General features: G+C 38.3%; 1 pseudogene; it reads right to left on the bottom strand.

Moving 5' to 3' along the window:
• Window positions 1-4402: 4402 nt before the first annotated feature.
• On the bottom strand, window positions 4403-18792 carry LOC128627917 (40S ribosomal protein S2-like; annotated as a pseudogene).
• Between the last annotated feature and the right edge of the window lie 4608 nt (window positions 18793-23400).

The following is a 23400-nucleotide window of genomic DNA, read 5'->3' as shown; positions in this document are numbered from 1 at the left end:
TTGTTAAACCTTTGTTAAAACTTTCTGAACACTAGTTTCTAGTCTATAAAATAATGTCTATCCTACAGTTCTATTTCAAGACTTAGACAAATAGTAATTACACAGACTTTATGTGCTCAGTAACTGTTGCCTTTTTTTTTGCTCTAAATAAATATTTGTTGGCTTATTGAGAGGCATGAGATAAATTATAGGTTGAACTAAAATATAAATGGTTGGAAATTGTGAATGTCATGATTTCCCTGCAATGACAGTGTTTTAGGACATTCAGCTCCGTTTAGGGCGCATGATGTAATCGAATAACATTTGTTTAGATTCACTGCTAGGAAGGTTATTTGAGTAAGTCTCTTCACATCACTGCATCTCAATCAGTTCACCTGTTGTTATTTCATCTGAACTTTCCATTCAACTTATAACTGGAAAATCCACTGAAAGGGGTAAGAAGCACAATAGTAGTGAGAAATAATTACCAGTGTTTATCACTTTACTTCCCTCATTATTTTCTTCACATGTGGGAAAGTACAAATAATGTTAAGACAGAGAAGAGAGAGACCTTATTTTATTGAGCAAATTTAAAAAATTTTCAATAGGATCTCAGCAGCAGTTCCCATATTTCTGGTAGAAGAGCAAGTAGGCATTATGCATGCATGCACACATGCACATACCTGACAGAGCACACAGGGAAAACACGAAGGTCCCACAACCTTAACAACAAATGTTTTATTCCACTTATCACCTAGGTCACAGAGCTGCCAGGACTTTCGCGTTCTGGACAATGAAAGCTGAAGCCAGACTGGCTGATTCCTCGAGAACCATTTTATGTTCAATTTTATTTGCTGAGGGAAAGAATAAGAGAAATCCTCAGGAACCCAAATTTATATTTTTAAATATTAAATTTTAACATGGAGAAGTGCAGTATCCTAGTTAGACCATAATTTGATTAAATAATTGACAAGTCTTTAGTTGCTTTGACACACAGATTTCCTGACGTGTACTACCTGTGAGAACAGAAAGCTAGTGAATTAAATTATTTTAAATGTATCCTCTGCTGTCTGAGGTATGAGTAGATACCTTTATAAATACTGTATTCAATTTTTGCTTAATAAAAAATGTGCAAGTGAGCCACAGTATCTCAGAGAAGTTCTTTTTAAATATTTGCAAGGCTGTATTAAGTAACATATTAAAGTACATGTATTATTGCATATGTATACATTTTTCATTCCCCGACAAAGCCATGATTATTCAAGAGGTTTAAAATAATATGCACTAATTTATTATCACTGGTTATAAAGACTTTAGAAGGGTGCACTGAACATTATGTTAGCATTGATGTGTCAATCTTTTAGTTGAAGGATGGCACGTCTGAATCCCAGAACAGCCTTAATTAACGGAAAATAATTAGCATCATTTCCCCAGCAGAGAATATGGGGGATTTTTTTTTTCAACAGAATCCATTGATTGATAATTAAGGAGGAGTTAGTTGTAATAAAACTCCCAGTATTGCAATTTCTAATTGGCCTTTCAGGACATTTTACAGTTACAGTTACTTTGTTCCAGGCGTTTTCTGCCTTTTGAAGAGTTTTAATAAGAATCTTTCCTCTGCAAAGCCGGGGCTCTGCAGGTGACGAAGGAAAAGGATGCGGTGACACACAGGAGCGCATTAGTGCCTGGTGGGCCAAGCGGCAGCTGGAGAGCTGCTCGTTCCCTTTTAAGTTTTGTGGACACTATCCCTTCCTCCTCTAGGCTAAACTTGTGCCTGGGACCAGGAGGATCCGCCTGGGGGTCTGCCTCTGCAGGAAGCACTCTGCAGTCTGGGACCTTTCCCTCCCTCCACATGATGCTCAGATCCCTGATCATCTCCTTCCTCTTCAAGCGCTTACAGCTTTTCCTGAAGATACAGGCCTGACAAAACCTCCGCCCCACGCTCTCCAATACCCCCTTCTTGTTAATTTCCTCTTTGTATGTCTGCTTTCTTGTATGCAAGACACAGAGAGGGAAAACTCAGTGTACTTATTGTATAAAATTGGAAACTACAGAAAACTAAGAAAATAAAAATACATTCTACTGAATATACTTTAATATAACCACTATAATTTTGGAGTGTTTTTTTCTGGTCATTTTTCTAGGCATTTTTTTCTACATAACTGAGTTTATATAATTTTTCATGAAACATGCATATCTGAGAATTTAGTTTTCTTATCCTTAAAATGTGCAACTGTGTGCTAACTTTTTGGCCGAATTGAAGTAGATGTTTACTGTTGTGATTTGCTCTTTGATGACTCATCTTACTGTCAAAATACTGCTTTCCTTTCATACAATATTTTTATATTTGTCTTCGCTTGAGATGAGGGAATATAATTTGTTCTCACTTATTCATTACCATAACACATAATTTAGAAAAATAAATTAAGCAAATTGGATGTAAATTGTAGAAAGAAGTATGGTGTTACTTTATAATGAAAATAGTAAATATTTGTTACTTGTTTGAACTAAAAGCCAGCCATGTGATATAATCATGCGATGTACAAACCATGAATTTTATTGACTTTTGAAAAGATCTGTTCATAAAAAGCAGCTCAAAAGAAATAAAAAAGAAAATTTGAACTTTTTAAAGAAAATTTAAACTTTTAATAGTCTATTTGAAGATGTATTTATTCATAAAGATTCTCATAGTTTAAAATATATGTTCAGTTTAAAGGAATCATGAAAACAATAGAAAATCTAAAAATCTTTACTCCAGTACCAGGCTGTTCTGATTATAGTGGCCTTGTAATACAGTTCGATATCAGGTATTGTGATTCCTCCTGCTTTGTTCTTCTTTCTCAAAATAGCAGCTGCTATTCGGGGTTGCTTATGGTTTCATATAAATTTTTGAAGTGTTTGTTCTATGTCTGTGAAATATGCCATTGGTACTTTAATAGGTATTGCATTGAATCTGTAAATTGCTTTGGGTAGTATGGGCATTTTGATGATGTTCATTCTTCCAATCCATGAACAAGGTATATGTTTCCATTTGTTTGTGTCTTCCCTGATTTCTTTCTTCAGGGCTGTGTAGTTTTTCTGCATACAGGTCTTTTACCTCCTTAGTTAGGTTTATTCCCAGATATTTTATTTTTGTTTTTGCTGTCAAATGGGATTTTTTCCTTGATTTCTGCTTCTGCTGATTCATTGCTGGTATACAAAAATGCCTTTGATTTCCAGATATTGACTTTGTAAACTGTTGTTTTGCCAAATTCATTAGGAAGAAAAAATGGACTAAACAAATAAATGTAATATAGTCACTTAATGTATTTAGTGATATTTACATTGCATTCCATAAATATTAACAAACATGAGAAATTTTAAATGAAAATAAATAGAAGATTTCTGTATAATGGATTTCTGTATTCTGTACATGAGTATAATAGATGCTTGATATTTTCATTTTGATTAGTTTTGTAAGGAAAATATAGTTTAATAGAATATCGATTAGAATATATTTCAAACACAAAATACCACTAAAAAATTTTTAATTTCCACTGAATTAAAAAAATATATATTTCTGCCCTGGCTGATGTGGCTCAGTGGATTGAGTGCTGGCCTGCAAACCAAAGGATCACTGGTTCAATTCCCAGTCAGGCTATATGCCTGGGTTGTGGGCCAGGTTCCACAGTGTGGGGCGTACAAGAGGCAACCAAACATTAATGTTTCTCTCCCTCTCCTTCTCCCTACCTTCCCCTCTGTCTAAAAATAAATAAAATATTTAAAAAATAAAATAAAAAATATATTTCTATTTCTTGAGTCACATTTAGTTACTCCTGTCAATTGCTCTCGAGTGAGTATTGAAGTCTCTTTTCTTCTGAACATAAAGGAATAGTTGATTACATCTCTGGAAGTACAAAACATGGCACAAAGAGACAGGGTTTGATTTAGGGGACTATTTTGGGGTGTGATATTACCCGTTGTCCTGCAGGGCCACAGAGATATGTCAGTAATCTCTCTTTATAATATAACTTTGGATTATACAGCTTTCTACTGATCTGCAGGATGAATTAATTACAAAAAATATCCCTATGTAATAGGGATATTTAATGATGATCTACTGATCATCATTAAATACAAACCAGTTGCATTTTAGAGCAGACATCTACCCTCAAATACCAGATCATTGTAACATCATCTCTAGTTACTCATCTTTTGGGGAGTCACAGCTAACTCTCTATCATAGTTGTCTAGAATTTAGAAAAATTAAAACTTGAGGGTTGGTTTAGCCATTTAGATTAGGAAGAAATAAATGGTTTAGAAAGTAGAAAAATAATTACAAAGTTCCTTTATTTTAACATTGGTATATATTACTACCTTATTTAAGGTCTTCTTTATTGTTACCATTAACTGGCTTAATTCACTTTATTTTCCTTGTATAAAATTATGTGGTGGCCACAGCTGGAGCCAGGTCCTCCACACAGACAGTCTGGTGCGGGGCTTTTACAAGATGGTCAGTAAAATCCTGATGGGGAGACTTGATGAACACAGTCTCCTACCAGAGGTCGGGGGAGACATTGCTGTAGGTCTTAGAAATGGCTTCAGGAGTGGCCTTGGTGAAGCTGCCCAGGGTGGCTGTGCAGTCCCTGGCTGAGGTAAGGTGTAGGGTGTGATGATCTTGTTCTACCAGTAGCCTCATTGCAGAGGGACAGCAGGGAGCTTGGCTGGGATGCTGGCCCCGTGAATGACAGTGGCTACTGCCTTTGAGCACTTAACATCTAAACCAACATGTCCATTGTAGTTCCCAACAGTGACAAATGCCTTGAACCAGGTCCTTTGGTCTGCATGTGTCTGCTTTTGCATGGTCATAATCTTCAAAATCTCCTCCTTAAGAAGGAAAATGTCGGTGGTCTCAGATTCCTCGATGGGCAGAGAAAAGAGAGTGAGCTCCTTTAGTGATTTGATTTTCACATGCTTGACCAGGTGGCCCAGCCTGGTGATGGGGATCCACTCGCTGTCATTGGCCTTGCCTCTGTGAGCTCTGAGGCCTGGACTGTGATGCCAGCAGAGTAATTCTGGCAGAGACCTCTGCATGAATGTCACTGCCAAATCTTCCAGGGCCCCTGAAGCCTTCGGGACCTCTCTCAGCACCTACGTCATCCACCATTTTGTGTTTCCCAGAGGCAGAAGAGGAAGCTAAGGTATTCTTTAAAAATGACCTGTGCATCCCAGGCTGGTATGGCTCAGTGGATTGAGCCCCAGACTGTGAACCAAAGGGTCCCTAGTCGATTCTCAGTCAGGGCATATGACTGGGTTATGGGCCAGATCTCCAGCAGGGGCACTCAAGTGACAACCACACATTTATATTTCTCTCACTCTCTTTCTCTTTCTCACTAAAAATAAAAAATACTTGTATAGTGTGTAAATACACACGATTCATTGATCCATGTTGTAAGTTCAAGCCAACCCAATGTAAGTTGGCTGGCCAATTTAGAACATACGAGTCTAAGATCAAGATTGATAAATTACTCTTTTAGTCAATGAAAGCTAGCTAGATGCTACCATCTTGAGTTCTGAATTATCTGCAGCCTGTATTGTTTATTCTCCTGTGGCTTCTTCTCTTTTTGACAATTGTTTCAATTGTGTTCGATGTCTTGGACCCATCAGTGCTGACAAATTTTGCATGAGAATGCTCTTGACCTTTCATATGTGTATTTGTTAGGGTTAGGTTGCACAGTATTAGAAAACACAAAATCACAGAGCTTTAAACAAAACAAAATATAATTTCTTTCTCATACAATTTCAGAGGTGTGCCATCCAAGGCCGATAATCTGTTTCTTAAAGTCTTCAGAGACCTGGACTCTGTCCATCTCACCACTCTGTCCTCCCTCCAGTGTGGTTATCATTTTTCTGCACCAAGATGGTGATGACTTCATCATAGACAGCAGGGTAAGTAAAAGAATGAAGATCAAGTGGCAAACAGCGCACACCAATTACTTCGGGAAAGAAAGTTTATTCCCTGAAATTACCAAAGACACGTCTATTTATTTCTCATTAAACAAAATTTAGTCCTATAGCCTCATGAAGCTGAAAGGAAGACTGGGAAATGTCAGTTTTGTATTCTAACAGGCTTTTTAATATTCTATATTCTTTTACCTGAATACTTTACATGTATTACATCTATTACAAACCAATTTTATAGCTTCTCATGTATCCAGGTAAAAGTCTAATATTATGGGAGAAAAACACACTGGGAAAACCTAGTATCCATGGGCATATGATTAGTAAAGTGAATGCTTTCAGAAGAAACAGGTGAGCAATGTACAGGACAGGGAAGGGGAAGAAGCTATTGAAGAATGTAGTTTCCCTTCAGTGCTCATCTAGGGAGTTCTGCAGCAAAAACTAATCACAAATCTGCCCCTCTTAGGACAAACAAAGGGGCTTTTTGGAATTCTACTGTACTCTTTCATTCACTAGTCATGGACAACTGCTCAGTTTTTCTCTCTCTCATTAATAACAAATCGATTGGCCTTCCCACACTTGCTGGTGCTGCAGAGGACAAAGATAGGAAGATTGGAAGGGATGGGGGTACACAAGTGGTGTTTTTTTGTTCTTTAGAATTATAGATAATTATATGTATATAATTATGATATCAAGAATTTGGGATCACTAAGCTATTTGGTTATATAACGTAGACAAAAATTCTATTTAGCATAACATCTTCACACACTTACCTTGAATATGAACAAACAAACAGTCTGCCATGAGAGTTCTAGAAACTGCTTCTGGCAAGAAGATTCTGAAACAACTGGTGATCCCTTGGGAAAATAAATATACTTGGGTATATGGAGTGTTTTGTATCTTCCCTTCTTTTTTTTCTATTTTTTTGTGTTTGTTTGTTTGCCTTATTTTTGATGCTCACATAAAAGGAAGAGCTCAAATAGATTATAACTGTTAGAATTTTTTCCTTAAAATAAAATAATAGTATTGTTGTCCATAAGGCCATCAAAAATCGGTAGGAACATTTGGTGCAATCAATCTATTACAAACCAATTTTATAGCTATATAATGAGATCTAATTGCTGCTTTATTAGTCTGGCTAATATTAAAAGTGTCAGTAATTGCTTTGCATTTAAGTTGGCTTTCCAATTTAAATTGCATGTCCAATACATTACATTAACTTATGTACTTCTTTTGTTTAATAGATTTTCCCTTTCTAGTCCACATTTATAGAGTTTTATTCTTGTAGCTAGTTGAAATAGGAAAAGGAAAGAAGTGGGGATAAATGAGAATACTGTGCAGTGAACGCCTGTATTTCTGGGCTGCTGTGCTATGTCTTTTGCCCTGTAACCCTACATGGGTTTCAGATGGTCCAATATGCCTACCTGGTCACTGTCTCAGTCGTCTGCACAAGAAAAACTGAGCAAATGAACTCTTTTATCATTGAGTACACAGAATGCTCTTAATAATTGACATAAGTAGATTAGCCAGTTCCAACTCCTTTTATTTAATCATATTAATTAATAGATCAAGTGATTGGTTATTGAAATAACTCAGTGATTGGTTATTGGGGGAAATCAGGAAGAACACAGGGAATCAAATGGACCAGTTATACAGTTATTTTAGACTGCCGAGGCAGTACTGCCCATGCTCTGAGTATTAATTATCAAGTCTTATGATCATATTCTCTGAAAAAATCTTTATTTTTAAAAAAATGATATATATTAAATTCTTGTTAGTATTCGCTATCCAGAGACAGACTAAATAAACTTTCCTTGATGGTCAGCATATAGCAATTGAAAATTATAATCATAGGAAATTGTAACCTCACCCCCACCATTCTTTTGACAGTGTTTCCGAAAGTGTTGACTCTTACTAACATGTAACTTATAAATGAACAGCACACCTGTGTAAGAATCCTAAGAATTAACTTCAAAAGATACAGACCCTGACCTTTAAACATTCTAGTTCTGGGAGATTTGCTGACCATGAAGCTGGGATGACATGAAGCCAGGATGATGCACACTGGACCATCACTTGCCTTATGGGAGTGGCCTGTGATCATCTGCACAAACAGACCTTTCAAACCCCTCCCTTAATCTCTTTGTTCTTTTCCCCTCTTCCTCCTTATAAAATACCTCTACTTTCACTGAGAGGTGGAGATGGGCTTTGTGACTGAGGCCCCCAGCTTCCAGGAGATGGGCTCTGAGACGTAAAACCCCATCTTCCAGGTGGCTGACATCTGCAAATAAACTACTTTCTTTCACATCAGCACCTGCTTCTTGAGTATTGGCTTTTGTAGCGGCAGACAGCCAGACCTGTTACGAGCAGGAGCCTAATATTAATTATGGAGGAAATACTGCGTTTCATGGATAGTTTCTTGAACCTGAATTTTCACATCAAGCACTGTGGGCCAAAAATGAAAAGCAAACAAAGGACAAAGAACACAACGGGCTCCTGTGAGCTGTAGACTTGAGGCTGCTGCCCTGTTAATCCATTTCTTCTCCACCACAGGCTCATTTCCATCCCCCCAATAGCTTTCTCCAGTACATTTGTCTCCCACTCCACCAGCCTCACCTATCAAGGTCACTGAATTTGCCTCATGAAGTTCTTGTGGATCCTTCTGCCTCTACATTGAAACCAGAATGCTGTTTTTAACACACTAATTTAGCCATATTATTTCCTTTTTAATCTATTACTTCAGTCTGCACGTTTCTCTCGGAGTGAGAACAAGTGCCCAACATGGATGACAGAGCCTGCTGGCCTGTCCCAGATGGCTCCCTCCGCTCTCCAGCACACAGCCAGAGTTCCCAGTTGGGAGACGCTCCTTTTCTTACCTCTTCAGGGGCTTTGTACATTTGCAGGAACTCTCCTTACCCTGTGTATTGGGTTGAATGCCCTCCAAAGTTCATGTCCGCCTCAAACATGTGAGTGTGACTTTCTCTGGAAATAGAGTTTTTGAAGATGAAATCAAGTGAAGATGATGTCTTAACAGAGTAGGATGAACCTTAAATCCAATAACTGGTGTCTTTACAAGAAGAGGGGAATGTAAATGCAGAGACACAGGGAGAATGACAAGATAAATGAAATAGAGATAGGCGTTTTGCTGCCACAAACTAAGGAATGCCCACAATTGTGGCCAACTACCAGAAACTGGGAGAGCAGTATTATTATGAACTGAATTGTGCACTCCAATTAATACATTGTAACCCGAATCCCTAATGGGAGTGTATTTGGAAATAGGGCCTTAAGGAGGTAATTAAGGTTAAATGAGATCATTAGGTTGGGGTTCTAATTGATAATACTGGGTCCTTATAAGAAAAGAGACACTACAGTGTCCTCTTTCTCTCTTTCTCCCTCTGTCTCTCTCTTCCAACATTAACTCAAAGAGGTCATGTAATGGTACAGCTGGCAGGCGGCTGTCTACCAGGGAGAGAGGCTTTAACAGGAATCAACCCTACTGGAGTCTTGATCTTCGACTTTCAGCCTCCAGACTTCACTTCTGTTGTTAAGGCCACTCCAGTGTTTTGTTATGGTAGCCCAAGCAGACTCATACAGGCATTGAAACAGTTTACCTTCTCAGCCTCCAAGATGGATTCCATCATGCTTACACCTTGGCCTTTTGGCCTTGGGCTTTGGACTTTTGGCTTTGAGAACTGTGAGAATAAATTTCTATTGTTTCAAGCCACCAAGTTTGTGCTAATTTTTTCCAACAGCCTTAAGAAGCTAATACACTCTCCAAACGTACACTATTCTTTCCATCCAGCCCTCCACACCCTCTCCTTAATGTTCCACATCCTTCAGTTCTCTGCTCACTTCTTTAGAGAAGCATTTTCATATTCTCCATGTGAAGCAAAATTACAAAGGGATATGCATATATGTACATATGTAAGTATGTATGTTTATTTGGTAGGATATTTGATTAGTATATGTCTCAAGGATTAGTCCCAAAGGTAAATAACAACCTTTTCTGTTTTGTTCATCATTTTATCCCTCGATCATTCGGTGAATGAATTAAATGAAGAAAAATAAGAATAGCTATGGATGATTTAACAAGTAACAGGTATCAATAGTTAATTTCCCAGTTATAGCTGCTTAATTATTACGTATCTTTGAGCAAGTCACTTCATCTCTCTAGGAATCTGTTTCCTCACTTGTGTAATAAGCAAGTGAACTAGGTTATTTTCTGAGGGTTGATATAATTCTAACATTCTGTGGGACTGCGATTTCTTCTTCCTGAGACACTGGTCACAAATACGTGAGCCTGACTCACATGCCTGTGAAAAATAGGTCAGATTCAAGAGTAAATTTTACAGCCACTATTGATGTGCCATTTATTGTGACTTAATTATGATGGACATTCAAGAACTGAGTCTTCACATTGTTATATTCCAAAAACCTAGCACTGTGCCTAGTAATTTTAGGTGCTCAGCAATGTTTGCTGAAGTAATTAATTAAGCAGGGACTAAATTTATATGTGGAATGGAGACCCTTTATATCACAATACCAAGGTATACTCAAATTGTAGCATCATTGTTCTCTGTTACCCCAAATAGTGGTGACTGAAACCAATATGAGAGTTTAGAAGATCAATATTTTTCATTTTTTTCCTATTCTGGCCTTCTAAATGTCTTTATCATTGAAAAAAAAGCCACAGAAAAGAATCAAGAAAGATTAAAACTTAAAACCAGACATCCAAGATAATTAGATTCATTCCATTTCAACTCCATCATCAGCTGGGTCCTTGGAGTCTGTCAAAAGGGACAACCTAGAAAGAAAATGGAGATTTTCAAAAAGTCACTTGGCTTCTTGCAGGATTTTGAAAGCAACCACTCTGGTTTTTTTTCCCTCCCCCCCCCCCCCACTGTTTGGTCTGGTTCTGAATCTCCATCCAACATGCTGTGATGCTAGTAATTTGTCAAATATCGTGCAGATTCTCAGCTCCAAGTGAGGCTTTATATCTTGCACATGTTGGGCAGTAATTGGGGATTTGTATTTTCCATGGGGAAATTTATCTGAGTAGTAAGGTTTGTTTCTCTTTTATGAAAGGATTGCTTTTTTTCCCCCTTGCATTGGCTGTTGTGATCTCTGATTGGATTTTTAAGGGATGACCGTGCCACCCCAGTATGGTGATTATGATTTCTAATGCTGATTATTTATTGCCTTGGGCAAGGGATGCTAGGATCCCACCTTCTGGAAAGGAGCATTTCAGGGACCACTAAGAAAGAAAAGTGTTGGTTTTAACATACCCTCAGATGAACTGAGATAAATTAATGGGTCTATTTTGTAATACTTATTAGAGAAAGCAATATTTATATAAGTACTTGCTTAATAGTCATTTTTTTCTTGCTAAAAGTTTTAAGTTCCTTGAAAGGGCCAACACTTGTTAAAAATGCCACATGCATCCAAATACTTGGAGGAAAAAAAGATTTCCATATCTTTTTTCTTGGTGCAAATGTAGGCCTCCTTGCCTTGGCTGTGGAAGGTTCTCCAAGAGGGAGGCCCTAAGCTCCAAATCAAAAGCTCACATGGAAGTCGATACCAGGGAGTAGGAGTGAAAGACAGAGGAAGAATGGAATGAGGGAAAGAAGGAAAGCTATATAAGGATGCATGGTTGAGTTGACCACTGCTGTGAATACCTGTTGCTCATTGTCTTGGGACATTCTGAGAGGTAATATAGGATGCATTTCACATATCTCAGCCAGATTCAAATGCAAAAGCATTTTTTACCTGCCACTCTCTGTTGATTGAGAGCTGCCCCAAGTTTAAGTGCCCTGTAATTTAGAATTGTGTATGTGCAAATGCCAAGCAGAGTCCAATAGGTGGGGTCCCAGATACACTGGGACAGTAGTGATGGTCATGTTGTTTATGTTAGAGGCAGGCACTGTCGGAGTATATGTGGTAGAAGTTTACAAAGAACCGTTGCCTTGTTAGGACTGATGCAAAGGTGAGTCTGAGGATGAGAGGTGGTACAAAAGGTCTCACCTGATGACAGTAGTCACTCTTTCCATCTAGACAAGTGCCACATCGACATAGAAACTAGACCACATATAGCCTGTGAGTTAACTGGTTCTCGGTGTGCTCTGATGCACACCGAGCTAGCTTGCTTCTGGTCAGCATAATAACCAGCAAAGGATTAACCTAATCCTGTATTACAGTCAACTAGGATATTCTTGTTCATCAATATAGGACTGGAATTTCTTAATTCCATCACTTCCATAGATCCCAAAGTAGAAAGATGGTGCTCAGTATTGAGATCCCAAAGTAGATGGTGCTCAGTAATGTGCTGATATGTACTTAACAACCAGCTCCCCAGGGGAAATAACCAGCTCCCCATCGGAAACACTGGTTTGTAGTGTTTCCAATGCCATACTGTAAATACTTTCACCATAGCTAGTTTCAAGCAAACATGTGATGTAACTTAAAGAAAATTGTGGAGGAGATGTGCACAATCTAATTTTGAGAGTTCATATTAAGTCAATTCCAGTGCACCATTGAGGGCTGCATAACTGCAGAATTAGAGCTGGGATTTCTATACCAAAGTAATTTAGATTGTAAGATTTAGTACCTGACACCATTACCTGCACAACTTTGGCAAATTTTCTATCCTCTTTATGGCTTAATTTTCCTTTTCTAAAGTGGATAAATAAAATTACAATCTCATAGGGTTCCTGTGCAGATTGAGATTATCCTGCAGAGCATTGTCCATTCATTATGTGGGAGCTGGCACAACGTACGAGCAGGGGGGTAGGTTAAGGTGGTGGAAACGTCAGTGGCAACACATAAATGAGTTCGGAAGTAATAAAGGTTAAAAATTTTTACTTTAAAATGACAAAAGTAACAAAATAGAATTGAAATATTGCAACTCTGCTCTTCCATTCTGCTTATACTGGGCATAACATAAAATCAAGTGTTCTTTCTGTGAAGTAATCCTATACAAAAAAGGGGCAAAGAAAATTTTACTCAGTTTATAGGAATATCAGTGGTAGGGACTATATTGTAATTAAACTAAATATAATTATTCTATAGGTCATCTTCTGAGGAGCTGGATTTTTTTTTGTTTTGTTCTGAGGAAATTTCATAAGGCTTTTATGAACCTGTCAGCAGTATTTTTATCAAGAAAACAATATAATATGGTTCCATATAAATTTTTGAAGTGTTTGTTCTATGTCTGTGAAATATGCCATTGGTACTTTAATAGGTATTGCATTGAATCTGTATATTATTTTGGGTAGTATGGACATTTTGATGATGTTAATTCTTCCAATCCATGAACAAGGTATATGTTTCCATTTTTTTGTGTGTCTTCCTTGATTTCTTTCTTCAGGGCTGTGTAGTTTTCTGCATACAGGTGAGAAAGAAGGAGCTCCTCCCCTTTGCAACAGCATGGATGGAACTGGAAAGCATTATGCTGAGTGAAATAGCCCAGGCGTTGAAAGACAAATACCATATGGTCTCACCTTTAACAGGAAGCTAAACAACAAAACAAACAAGCAAGCAGAATAAAAACAAAGATACCAAAATAGAGAACAAGGGGACAGTGACCAGAGGGGAGAGGGAAGGGAATTTAAGAAGAAAAAGGGGGAGGTATTTGGAGGAACAAATAGGAAGGACACAGGGACGAGAACTAAGGGGGGTGGAAATGGGAGGGAGGTTGGAAGCAGGGGGCGGGGGGGGGGCCTGGGATGGGAGAAATAGACCGAAAACTGTACTTGAAAGATAACTAAATAAAATTTAGAAAAAGAAAACAATATAATAAAGATAACAAAAAATAAGCATATTTAAGGTGAAACTATTTAATGGCTATATTTCTTTATTAGCATTTAAACAGTGAACACATGAAACAGTACTTTTACAAAAACCCATAGTACAGGCCATACTTCCTTCTACTAGGATCCCACTACTTGTCAGTTGTTTTATTGTATGAACTTGGATTAATTCAATTACATTTTCTTCAAAATGCCCTTCTCTATTGAGACCTTTCTTTTTAATTCAGATCTGTCTCAAAACACATAATTTCCCCTTAATTACGGAAAATTGATGAGGTTTTTTATTTAATGCCAAAGAAAGAAGTGGTACACAAAGTCTATAGCTTTCTGAACAATTACCCCTCCCCAAAATGATTCAAAAATTTTTTTAGCCTTAACAGTTTCATTCGCATAGGCTTGGAAACTGATTCGATCTTTGGTTCCTCCTCATCCTCTATAATTAATCTCTATAATCTCTATGGTTGATCTTAAATTTTACTTGCCTCATAAATTAATTGTATTAAATTTAAAAAACACTCATAGGGGTTTAAAACAGTATTGGTCACATTTTAGATACAGCCTGGTATATCTGTTATCTACCCGTTCATCTCTCCTTCTCCAGTATTATATTAGGCTCCATGATAGTGCCTCTTGCATGCAGCCTTTTCCTTGTGCTTCTGCCGAGTCACAACCCTTTTCTGTTCAGTCTGGAGTGCGGCATCAACCTCACACTTGCACACCTGGCCACGATTTCTCTCTGGGCCGAGAGAAAAAGAGAAGATTACAATGACTTACAGTTTCCCAAAACTGACATTTTGGCCCATCTCCCACTATGTGACTTGTCAAGTAGTTCCCAAGATCATTACCTTCAGCTTTTGCAATTTTTTTCTGTTTTAACATGATACTTTAAAAATAGGCTGGAGGAAATGTACGGATTAACCAGAGAGAGAGAGAAAAGTAAAGACTAAAGAAACAATAAAGAACATGGCATTTTTATCTCCCCAAAATGTTATGGCTGAAGAGTTGTGAAATATCTAAGGGAATCTAATATCTATGGGAACCACTTTCTTTCAACTGCTCTTCCTTCAAGATACAGGCATGATACCCAAAAGGAAAAACAAAATAAAAAACCAAACTTGTGCAGCGATTGGAGCAAGAGCCTGAGAGTCCAAATGCTGGCTTCTCTTGCCTCATCTGCTCCAAATGCAGGGAGTGATAATGAGATAATGAGTTGTCATCAGTTGAAAAGACCTTGTTTTAAATAAAATTGACAGACTCATAGATACAGAGAAGAACAGGTGATTGCTAGAGGGGAGGGGCAGTGGGGCACTTGGCAAAAGGGGTGAAGGGACTAAGGAGCCCAGATTGGTAGTTAACAAAATAGTCATGGGGAAGTAAGCGAAGAATAGGAAATATAGTCAATCATATTGTGATAACTGTGTATGGTACCACTTTGGGTGCTGGAAATATCAAGGGGGCCACTATGTAAAGTATACGACTGCCTAAACACAAAACTGTGCACCCTAAACCAATACATAATAAACAAAAAAGACCTTGTTTTTATCTAATAATCAAGTTCAAGCTTATTTGTCCATTTACTTATCCAAAAGTAAGGACTTAGCAAAGATCCAAATACAATGTCTAATTTTTTAAAAAATGAGAAGTAATGTGGATTTCATTATAGTACCATATAAAGAAGTAAGTGAGCAAAAATTTCATCACTTTGTAATCAGTAAATAAACCATCTGATCTTCCAATTTTACCAAGTTGTTTCAATTTTTGAAATGAATTGGGGTGACCTACTCCTCCTATTATGCATTCTGTATAGATTATTATACATTCTGGAAGAAACAATCTTGAACATGTCAATTTCAAGGCAGACAGAAATTTAGTGAATGTCCTTAAAGGCTTAGAAATTCTTAAGTAGAGTGAAAATAATGTTATGAAGGTATTAATGCCCAGCCAGATGCATTCCAAAAATTGTGACACTAACATGTTATTTAGATTCAGGGGAATTTAAGTATTGAAATAAGGTTTTTTGATTTCTAAGGGAAAAAGCGACATTTCTATTACTCAGTGTATGGGAGAGTGGTTCGTGTTTGGTAGCTGGCACTTGACATTTGGTTAGTCCCAGTTTCTGCTCCAGAGTAAAACCATATTGAGTAAGTTGACCCTCTTACCTTAAAGGTTACTGTTGCTTAACACATTGCAGATTTTTAACCTGGGGCCACAGCACGAGCTGGAAGAAGGATTTCAAAACCTGTGCCCAACAACACAATCAGCTCCATTATGTGACTTGTTTCATGTTACATCCATGCTTTATTGAGTCCTGCTTCTGACACATTTGTTTTAAAGGGATTTGTGTGTTTGCTTGCTGTTTCCTAACCCCTCCTCAAAGATCCATGTTTCTGGGAAATAGTTTGTTGTTATTGTTATTGTGTTTTTCCTCTCTGAAACATAAATCAATTTGGAAACATGTATTTCCTGAGCACCAAAACAGTGTTAACTTTGAATTGCTGAAAGCCAATTAGAATTGGGAGTATTTAAAAATCCAGAGCTCTGCAGAGTGATTCCCCCTTTAGGAAAGACTGAGAGGCTTTGGGAGAAAGATTGAACTGGTGAAATTGACAAAAAGACTTTGTTTGCAACTCTGAGCACACAGTTTTAGGATTATATTAAATTACCTACTTATATGCCTGTCTTCCCTATCTGACTATGAGATCCTTGACAGAAAAATCCATTATTCATCTCTTTTTCCTTATCACTCACCTGGTACATGGTATGTGCTCAATAAATGTGTGTGTGAGTGGATAAAAAGGAATTTAAATGACTTTATCGTTCCCTTGATTGCTAGGGAATATAGCAGCACACATCCTCATGGAAGTAACAATTCCTGTTTGATATCTTCTACTCCAATGAGTTATAGCAGGAGTATTATCATTAAGCAAAGCTTCCTTTATAAGCACTAACAGATGATTCTCAAACCCTTGAGTACATAAAGAGGCAGAGAAGCTGAAGCCCACAGTACTCTAAGTATAGGATGTGTGGCCTATCAGAAAATGCTATTATTTTCTTGCCAAGAATGTAAGCTAGGACCTACATGGGACACCCCTGGTATACAACTAATGTAAGATCTCTTACATCCGGGGCCGCTGGTGTGTCTGGAACTCACCTGAAAAGAAACACTTTATTTATCCATTCACTGAATAGACACATATTGGGTACTGGGCATTGTGCTAGGTATTGAAGAAGACACAAAGAATAATAAAAATGTGACCTTTCCTCTCAAGATGTCCACAGTTTAAAGCAAAATGTATTCTTTGGTTCCACCAATGTTATACAGGTAGATATTAATTAATGATAATATTAACCCTAGTTGGGCATGACACCTGATGTGCATCAAGTTTGCATCAGGTCGTAAAGCATTTGGTGTTCATTATGCTCTTTGGCTCATGGCGCTGTGGGTGTGAAGAAGAAGATGTGATGTTTGCATTTAAGAGCTCACAGTGCAGTGGTACCATCAGAATAAAACACCCAAGTAAAGGTCTACCAAGTACTGATGTGGAAAGTGGTTGGAGCAAAGAGAGGCCATCAAGAGAAGCCAACATTACAACCGGTTGTTCCTAACACTGTGTTCCTGGTACTTTGTCTCAATGTGGTTCTTAAAAAAAAGAAGACCTTAATTTTGTTTGAAAGGAGTTTCACATGGGCAAAGAAAAATGTTCTGACTCCACCACTCACCGGCTGTATGGTCTTGGATAAACTCCATCTCTCTGATTTTTACTTGAGCTAAAGGAGCTCCAAGGCATTTTGGAATTCTGATGATAAGCCAATATGCAGGCACCCATCATAAAATAACTCTGGCACGATACAGACAGAGCGTAATAAAATCCTAAAGCAAGGCCCAGATCCCAGGTTGGAGCCCAAACTCAGAACTCAGAGGGCATTTATGATGAAAATAGATGGATCTATCTATCTATCTATCTATCTATCTACGGAGATGTCACTAGGATTTTTTTTGTTCTCTCAGACGAAATAAATTACTTGCAGTTCACAGCAAGTAATTAAATGTCCATTAAAATCCTCATGTGTTAGAGAGAAAATGTGAGCCAAAGAACTCTGAATACTTGCAACATTTCCCCTGCTTGGCTGGCCCTAAGTATATGGCTCTTTGCTTCTTACATTTTTTCAGAACACTGTAGATTAAACTAGTCAACTTTGGGATGCCTAATTGCCCCAAAAGAAACTTTAATCTTGATACATACATTGCAGTACCTTTGTTCCTGTTACGTTGCTTTTGAGGAATGTTACCTGGGATTTCTGCCATGCTGGAGGAGGGTTTGAGAGCCCAAGTCCCTTCACTCCCTGTTCAGATGAGTAATGTGACTCTGCTTTTTGATCTTTCTTATCTGGTCACTTTCACATCCAGCTACAGACATGTTTCTTCAGCATAGTTTGACTTTTATTGTGGACAAAGGTTGGCTCTTCATTTACAAAGGATAAAATTTATACAATAAAGTTGATTGGTCAGCTAATCAGTATGGGGATCGCTCAGACCTTTATATTTATTTTTTAATTCCTTAACATTTCTTGTCTAATGCAAGAAGGAAGGGTGTCTATTGGAAGGCTAATGGGTAGCTCTTAGAATAGATAGAAAGACTAAGAGACTTAGAAGCTGAACACAGCCGAGGTAAGGTAGATGATGGGAGTTATTGCTAGACTATAGCACGTTAGAGCTGACGGAAATGCCACTGCCTGCACTGCCCGGGTCAGTGGGCCCCAACATCACACTGGCCCTGCTGCTCTCACATGGCTAGAGTGTGGGTAATACCGCCCACGCCCACGCCTCCTCAGGCAGAGAGGCCCCTGCCTACGAGGTGCCGCGAGGTGCCGCTGTTTCCGTCTCTGCTGCCTCTGCCGCAGTCAGATTGATTTCCGGGCCACGAGTAGTTCTTCGTGTCCCTACACCCAGATGCAAAGTCTCAGGAGGCCGCATCCCGTTGGAAGCGATCAGATTCCTAAACTGGTACTTTTGGCTTCTGTAGTGATAGTCAGCATTCTGCATCTCAGTGTTATTTCTTTTCATCTTTGCTGTGATAGAATTTTTCCTACAACTTGACTGTGCATTTATTTATTTGTCTAATTATTTATTTACTTTTAAGTTAAAGTGTAGGTGGCATACAATATTATATTAGTTTTAGGGGGATAACATACTGATTCCACATCTCTGTACCTTACAAAGTGATCACAACAAATGTAGTGGTTTCCATCATTGTACAAAGTTATCGTGATGTTATTGGCTATATTCCCTGTATTAGACATACCATTCCCATGACTTTTTTATTTTACAGCTGGAAATGTGCCTGTTGGACATTGAATGTCTTGTTTGGAGAAATATCTATCTATGTCCTCTGCTCATTTTTTGATGTTGAGTTGTATGAGTTCTTTATACAAATTTTGAATATTAACTCCTTATTAGATGTATCTACCATTGATGAATATCTTCTACCATTTAGTAGTTTCCCTTTTTGTTTTGTTGATAGTTTCCTTTGCTGTGCAAAAGCTTTTTTTGTTTGCTATAGTCACACCTGTCTATTTTTGCTTTTGTCACCCTTGCCTGAGGAGGTATATTAAAAAAATATTACTAAGACCAATGCCAAAGAGTTCACTACCTATGTTTTCTTCTAGGAGTTTTATGGTTTCAGGTCTTATATTAGTTCTTTAATCCAGGAGTTTATTTTTGTATATGGTGTAAGAAAGTGATCAGGTTTCACTTTTATCTAACAAAATGTATCTGTCTATTGTCCCCAACATCATTTATTAAAGACACTGTTTTCTCCCCATTGTATATTGCTGCCTCTGTTGTCATAAATTAATTGACCACATGAGCATGGGTTATTTCTGAGCTGTCTATTCTGTTCCATTGATCTGCATGTCTGTTTCCAAGTGGATCTTTAAATCCAAAAAGAACATGTTAATTCTGCACTGCTCTCTGCAATTTCCTGATGAGATGCTAATTGAGGGGAAGCATAGGTAATGTTAGGATACCGAGTGTTGCAACCTTGGTTAGATATGAATCAGCATTTAGTGATTCGCATCTAGAAGTTTAGGAAAACATGGGAACACTGACATTCTTCAATTGTGTGGAGAATCATATTTTTACACATGTGCCCTCTTATCTGTGTTATAGTCACAACAATGTTAATGTCTCAGATTAACCTATAGGTGACAGATCAGCTGAACAAAAAGGCAGTTAGCCGTACCAAGCCTAAGGCACTTTTCCTTCTGGAGAACTATCTGCCATGCTCTCTGGGCTCTGTGCAGTTTTCAGCTTTGGGATATATATTTTTCTTCCTTGGAGCAATAAAGATTTGGGGGATTAGTTAGTACAAAGGAAGTTTGAGTGTTCTAACTAACCTCTGTTCATACACCCCACATCCCAAATAAAAGGGCCCTGACCTGCCATGTTGGACTGTCTAAAGGCTTCTCAGATTACTATTCATCACTGAAAAAATGGTTAATCTGCATGCAGTCTCCCTATTTGAAGCCTTTACTTTAAGCCGTTTCTATCCTCTCCTCAGAATATAAGGAAAAATGTAGATTCTTTTTTCTATTTTAACAAGGTATTTTTAAATGCCTCACTTATTTTTCTAGTCTGACAGTGCTCACCTAGCCTGGAAACTCTGAGGCCACAGCTGGCCAAGGCCATCAGGGGTGGTTGCAGAGGGTGTGCTCTCCGTGAAGCTCAGTTTACTCAAGTTCCTCTTGCCGGTTGCCATTGAATTGTGCCAATGATTGATGTGAAAATTCCACCTTCCAGAATTACTCTTCTATGCTTCATAAAAACTGGGTCAATATTTGGCCATTTCTAATGTATAAGTATTGTAGTTTATGATAGAATTTTGATAATATTCACAAATGCTTTTAGGCATTTCAATGACAATTATGGTGTTTGGATCCTGTCTGTCACTTAGTATATTTTAGAGGTGAGAGTGGGAAATGCCTGCTATTGATAACCAGCAAACTTATGCTTTACTCGCTCTGTGACCCGATTTTCTCCCTCGACACCACTGCTAATTCCCAGGTGCCTGATGAAGGTTACTCACCCTTCAAGTCTCCACTTAAGCTTCTTCTCTCGGTTTACCCCAAGGGTAAGTTTTCTAGTCCCCCAATAATTCTCTGCACATACCAACAGCCTAGAATTTTTAGCATTTTTCAGTCAAGTTTGTTTATGTACCTCATGCATCAGTCCTGCCCATTTGATTCTATGAGCTTGATGAGCGCAGCAAACTGTTTTCTAAGAAGACAGGAAAAACAAGAGGGAAAGTCCGAGTTCTCTACCCAGAGCTAGAGTTCCTCATCCATGAGAGGAGGCAATAAGGCTTATTGAATGAAGTTAGTGGAATTCAGCCTCAACTCTGGTGCATCAAAGATCCAGTAATTTTTAAATATAGATGCTGTTTGCCTCTTGATTCTCTTTGCCTTAGTAAATGGGAGTAACACAGCCTTCTAAAGGAGACAGAGAGATAAATGATATAGTTTCTAAGATCTGGCAATAAATGAACAAGTTTGCATTTTCATTCAGGACAGGATATTTGCCCAAGTGAACATTGCTTCTTCTGCATAGACGCCTTGGAAAGTTAAAGCTGCTTCCATTGCTCAAAACAACAGTGTTGGAACTTCTTTTCAAAATTGCTTTTCAGGCCTTTTGCAATATCCTCCACATAGCAAATCTTTGTTTTTTGATTGAATTAGATTTCTAGAAGTAGCTATAACTTTTTGGGAGCCAAGGTTGGTGGAAAAAGTGAACGCTTAGGCTGTGTAATGTCATTTTAAGCTATTTTGGTATACTATGCCTCAGGAGGATGGGGCCTTATGTAATTGTAAATTGCCTCCATTGGGGGAATAATGAGAATAATAATTCAAGAGCTGGCTGCTTCTGCTCTTCTTCGAAACCCCATCTTGTGTGATCTGCTGTGCATTGACCTATTTCTACAGTTAATAAACAATTGCTTTTCAAGTTATTTTTTATGATTGAAATCTATACACACACATACACACACTCTTCTCCTGGTCTTATTCATCTAAGCCAGCTCTTCATAACCCCAAGCATAATATCTTAGGAAGATTCCTATTTTTATAAGTCATGGAGCTGGACTCTAGAACCAGCTTTTCTGTTTACTAGTTGTGAACCTTTGGGCAAGTGACTGAGCCTCAGTTTACTTGCCTGTAAAATGTAAATCATTACATTGGGCCTACATTCCTCAAAGAATGGTTGGAGGACTATGTGAGAGAGCAAATGTGAAGACACCATTTTCACTGAGGAGATCACTACACTGATCACCTTTCCTGCCACATCTTCTCCATGAATTGAATTGGAGTCTATCCTCACCTCCTCCCTGCAATCATCTGATCCAGGGAGAACGCATTCTTTCTTCTCGGCACTCACTTTATCACAGATATTATTCCAACATAGTGTCTACAACCCCTTATAGCCCTAGTAATTTTGTTTGTTTTGCCTCCTGATAAAGAGTTTGAGCTCCTTGAGACCATGCTAGAATCATAGTACTATTCCCTGCTCCTATTTTGGTACTGTGGAACTAAATATCAGGAACCTCACACACTAACGCTCAATATCTATTTATACCCGACAGGAAGAAATGCCAGTTAGAGACCCCAACAGGAAGAGACTTACCTTGCATTCCCAACAAGTAGTGTCTGCACTATCTCAGGAAGAAGAAGGAAGATTTTCTCCTAGCCCATCCCGGAGAACCATCACAAACTCAGCCAAGGATAAGCCTTCACCACTATGGACTCTCTCCTTCCTCCAGTGAACATTTGTTCAAAGCACCCCCTCCCAACTCCCTCCTTTTTCCCCTGTACTCTTCCTCTCCTTTGTTTGCAGGACTTGCCTGTCTGTAGTTTTGGCTATAGCATGCTTATCCTGAATTGCAGTTCTCTGCTATTCCCCAGTAAATTCACCTTGCTGGTAAAAATACCTGGCAGTTTTCTTTTTACTATCAATCTGCAGAACAAGAACTCAATTGCTGAGTTTTATAAATAAAAATAGAAATGTCATAATTTCTACAAAATACAAATTTCAACTCCATGGCAATACATCTTTTGCCATTATTCTTTGTGACTGTAATATCTGTAGGAGAGATGCTAATTATTCCCCAGTGTTCCTTCTCCCTCTTCCTCCCTTTAGTAATAGAAACCTTTGAGGTTTGGCTAGGCACATGGCCAATCGACCACAGACTACTGAGGAGTGACCATAATGCTAAGACAGGGTCAATTATGTGAGAGCAGGAGTGACATGTTCAAATTCCTTAACAGGAAGCTGCTTGCCCATAACTTTCCCCCTGGATATGATGGTGATGAGCCAGCTTTGACCACAGGAATGAGAGATACATCCAGGCGCTGGAGCAACAAGCCAGAGTCCCTGGATCTCTGAATAACCTCATGGAGCACAGCAACGTACTTCTTTGTGGTCTTCTTGCCTGTATCTGAACTGTTATGGGATACAGAAATAAACTTTTATTGAAACACTGTGTTTTGTGGTCTCTTTATGATAGTAGCTTAAATTATTCTGTTATAAATCTTAGATTCTATAAGATCCATTTGTACATTCAACCCAGTTTTACACATTGGCAGTCTGTTTGCTTGCTGTATTACTACTGCCAGTCTCTTCCTC

Source organism: Artibeus jamaicensis, unplaced genomic scaffold, assembly GCF_021234435.1.
Source record: "Artibeus jamaicensis isolate MK-2021 breed Jamaican fruit bat unplaced genomic scaffold, CSHL_Jam_final contig_484, whole genome shotgun sequence".
Classification (NCBI taxonomy): Eukaryota; Metazoa; Chordata; class Mammalia; order Chiroptera; family Phyllostomidae; genus Artibeus; species Artibeus jamaicensis.
Note: the sequence above shows the minus strand (reverse complement) of the source record. Positions and strands in the feature narration are given on the sequence as shown.